Below are 5172 nucleotides of genomic sequence, written 5' to 3' on the forward strand. Positions count from 1 at the left end.
CCAGTCGTATTACGGGATATTGGCCATGGACAATACAGAACCGATTGCAGCCATCAAGGCAGAACGGCAGCAACTGTACCTATCCACTCTAAGATGATATAAGTAATATCGCTATTGTAGAATTATCACAGAATGTATGAATTATATCGAAGAAGATTGGCCATTGAGAATAAAACACTGAGTATAGCAATGTAAGGACACAGGATCACGACAAGGACCATTGGATTAGTCTGCCCAATGATCATCTTACTACTACACCAATTCTAGAATGATTAAGGGATGGATTAAGTACCGGGGAAACGTTGAGAGTTGACAATACAGCACAGAGTGTAGTAATCGAGAAGATACTAAAGATGCTGGATCACTCTTCTCAAACGATTTAACCCTTTCCGTATGGAGGATTTTGCCGCTGTTGTTCGTCCCTGTTACGCCGAAATTATCCACAAGCGTGGCTGCACTGCACGGCATCGTCTGCCTCGAGAGCGCGATAGCCTAAACTAATCCTCGACCGAAAGCCGTTTTTGAAAGAACATTATCTCGAGGATAAGAGGGAACAGCAAACAAAACAGGCTAGACGCTATACTTTTTAAAATCACATTCAACTGTTCACAGTATATAAATTAAAGTTAATGTCGTTGACATAAATAACTTCTTCCATTGTAACACACTTAGAATAAATAATAAAGCTATTAGTATAAAACAATAAATGACAAAACTAACTGTGTTACTTCGTTTGACAGTTGACATTTAGATATGCAGTATACCCTAAGCAAAGGGATGAACGGTACACCGGCAAAGTCATTTCACGGATTAAAATGTGTAACGGAAAAATTAGATCAGCCGGAATTTTAAACAGTGGACGGTACAATAATGCGAACCGTAGACAGTGATCATATACACATAAACTGCCATAACTGCCGATTTTATGCTTTGCGTCTACCACACGCACGTAAAGTTACGTGACGCCGCCGATAGGCGACGGCAGAATCCACAGTGGTTTCCGTGGATACCGCCAACAGGCGACGGCAGCAGACAGACGACGTTTCACATCCGCCGACAACCGGCGGCGGTAATAAACGCGGAGCGTTCCGTGGACGCCGCCTTGTGGCGACACTAGTACCGAAAGGCTTAAATTCAGTAACAATCCTAGAATGACAACAGAAATATAATTTACCGATCGACACAGTAAGCTTTGACAACACAGTACACAATACAGCAGATAACAGGGTACTGTATCCGTTGAACATGTATATGCATTGATGACTTAAATCTTCTGGCAATACTAGAATGGCAAAGCGAATATCAATTATCCATCGAGATGGTAAATATTGACAATAGAGTACACAGTGCATTCATCACCACAGTACATGTAGCCGTTGTTTCAGCTTTACTCACAGATGACGTATATTCAACAGCCATTCTGGAATAATCGATGCATAGGTCAGTTGTGGCTAGAGATATTTACAACTTACAGTATAGTACTACGTACATCGACCAATAGAGTACGGCAGCCGATGCATTCATCTGTATGCTGATGATTTAAATGCGACAGCATTTCTACAACAATGGAACTTTACGTCTACTGTATTTGGAGATACTAGCTACTGAAAAAACAGAACTGGGTATATTCATCATCGTATTACTACGGGGACTCTATCGAACTGTTCTGATATCATATGCGTCATATTGGTACTTTTGTATGATCACAGGATGCCTTAAATGACGCGAAGGGTATTGACAATTGAAAATGCAGTACGCAGTGTAGCCATATGTAAAACGAAACAGCCGTTGTATAAATTAATTTTCTGGTCGCCTAAGTCCTTCAGCAATTGTAGAATGATCAGTGGAGGGTGAAAATGACCCGGAGACATTGACATATGTCAATAGAGTACTGAGTACAGCAAACATGTGAGCACACTACACGTTTTATTATCCTGCTCGCTGGTAGTTTACATTGCGTAGCAGTTCTACAATGACAAAAGGAATTTCCATTACCACTCGAGATGTTAGCTAGCGGCAACACAGTACTGACTACAGCCAACGTCACAGTTCCGTAGCCGTTGGACTAATTTGACCACTGACGACATGAATTCCACAGCAATTCTAGCATAACCGTTGCAATGGTCAGTTATGGCTAGAGATATGTACAATTGGCAGTACGGCACTTATTACATCCACCAAGAGTGCTCTGTAGCCTCTGCATTAATCTGTTCATTGATGACTTAATCCGTATAGCAATTGTAGAAAGATCAATGGGTAGAACAAGTATCTATACTGCTGTTGGTAAATAACAATGGTGTTCTGAGTTTTGCGATCTACACAACAATATGGGCATTGAACTAATCTGTCCGCTGATCATCTATGTTCCTTAGCGAGTTTAGAATGATCGATACATGGGGAAATTTTCGCTGGAGATATTGACATACGTCTATACAGTACTGAGTATGGTCATCAGCAGAGCACTGCCGACGCTTGGTTAACTCGTTCACAGGCAGTTAAAGTTCTCGAGTAGGTCTAGAATAATCAATATACAGAGCAGTTATGGCTATAGAAATATAAAATTGACAGTACGGTACATAATACTTACGCCAACGGAGCACTGTAACCGTTAAATTATCTTTTCGCTGGTGATTTAAACTCCATAGCAATGCTAGGATGACAAAAGACTCTCATTCGAGATATTATCGCTTGACAAGACAGTACAGAGTACAGCCATCATTCCCGTAATGTAGAAATTGTTTAATTTGTTCACTCACGATTTCAATTCCACAGTAAATCGAGAATAATCAGTATATATATATATCAGTTATGGCTAGAGACTATTGCCTCTGCCGTACTCAGAACATCATTAAACAGAGCATTGTAGCCGTTGGATTAAACCGTTGATTAATTATTTGTATTCTACAGCAATTCGTGAATAATCAATAGACAAATCTGGTATTGCTGGAGATATTAACAACAGGCATTACGGTAATTCGTGCATCTCCCATTATGTCATTGTTGCCGCAGTAGTAATCTGTCCGCTGACGATTAAAGTATATATGAATTTTAGATTAGTAGCAGATATATACATTATAGCTGGTGATTAAAACAATTCACAACACAGTCCTGAGGGCAGCCATCATCACATTTCTCGTGACGCTGGGTTATTTTGTTCACCGATGAAATATATCTCACGGCAATTCCAGAATAGTAAATGTATGGAAATGTTGTGGCTAGATATGTTTACAAGTGACTTTACGGTACTTGACACACCCACCAACGGAGCATTGAAGCCGTTATATGAATCTATTCGCTGATAACTTAATCTCTGTAGCAGGTCTAGAATGATGAGGGGATATACCATTTATCGGTATGGACATAGACAAGTGACAACACAGTACCTAGAGTAGACGACTTCACAATATTCCAACCATTGTAGTGATCTGTTCGCTAATCATATGCTCTCTGGAAAATCTGGCAATTGTAGAATGCTCAATGGGTAACAAACCTTCGCTGGATAATTTGGCATAATTTAATACCACACTGAGAATAGCAATCAACACAGCACTGTAGCAGTTTCATTAATCTGTACACAGATGATTGAACTCTATAGCAATACTGCAATAATCAATGTATAGGTCTGTTATTACTAGAGATATTTGCAATGGCCAGTAAGGTACTTACTCGGTCCATCAAACGTGATACGTTGCCGTTAGACTAATCTCTTTTCTGATGATTTAATTTGTACAGTAATTCCAGAGTGACAAAGGAATGACCCATTTTCGTTAGAGATATTTTCATTTGACTTAGCGGGACTAAGTACTGAGATCGACGCGTTGCAGCTGAAGTTGTATTACTCTCTCACCGATGAATTAAGTACCGCAGTAATACCAGAATAACCAATAAATAGAACTGTTATAGCCGGAGATGTCGGCAGTTGACATTACGGTACTTGGTACATCCAACAACAGTCCACTCTTACCGTTGGAATGATCTGTACAATCAAGACATAAATTCTCTTACAAATCCAAAATGACAAAGCACAAATCAATTATCACTCAAGATATTGACAATTGATATAACAGTACTGAGTAGAGTAAACGTCACATTGTGTGAAAAGGTTATGACCGGAGATATTGGCAGTGCTATGCTGAGTACATCAACCACCAGAGCACTGTAGCCGCTGAATTTATCAGTACGATTATGACTCACGCTCTATAGCAATTGTACATTGATCAACGGATGCATCAAGTATCGGTACAGAAATTATCAAATGACAATACAGTGCGGAGTGTAGCCATGTACACAATATTGTAGCCATTGCACTAGTATGTTCGCTGAACATACGAGATCGTCAGCAAATGTGGAATGATCAATGGATAGGGCAACTGCCGCTGGAGTTGGTGGCATACATCAATCCAGTGCTGTGTATGGCCATGAACACAACACGGTAGCGACTTGATAGATATGTTCACTGATCACTTAAATTCCACTGTCCTTCTGGTATAATCAATGCATGGGTCAGTTATTGCTATAGATTTTTATAGCTTTCAGTGTTGTGGTTAGTACATCCACAAACAGATCTCACTATTCGTTGGAATAATTTGTTCCCTGATGTTATAGTCTGTTCAGCAACTCCAGTATGGTCGTTGGGTTGATCATATATCGGTAGCGAAATGGACAAATGACAGAGAAGGGGTGAGTGTAGCCGTCTTTAAACTGCTATAGCCCTTGAGTTAATCTATTAGCTGGACGGATAGGTTCTTCTGAAATTGTAGAATGGTCAATGTATAGAGCAATTATCGCTGAAGGCGTTGACATATGTCAATATAAAACAGAGTACGGCGATAATCACAGCAGTGCAGCCATTGTATTAATTTGCTCAATGAGGATTAAAATTCTATAGCAATTGAAGAATGTTCAGAGGCAGATTCAGAGTCACTCGAGATGCATACAAAGACAACAAAGTAGTGAATACTGATATCATCACGGCATTGTAGCCGTTGGATTGATTAGTTTGCATATGATTTAGGCTCTGTAGCAATTCTAGAATGTAAAATGTATAGATGAAACATCGTAAGTGGAATTGACAAATGATAACATTGTACTGAGCTTGGCCATCTACAGAATACTCTATCAATTGAAATAGTCTGCTCGCTGAACGTCTACATCCTATAGCAGCTCTAGGAT

The sequence above is a fragment of the Eufriesea mexicana genome, unplaced genomic scaffold, assembly GCF_001483705.2.
Source record: "Eufriesea mexicana isolate 0111107269 unplaced genomic scaffold, ASM148370v2 scaffold55790, whole genome shotgun sequence".
Lineage (NCBI taxonomy): Eukaryota > Metazoa > Arthropoda > Insecta > Hymenoptera > Apidae > Eufriesea > Eufriesea mexicana.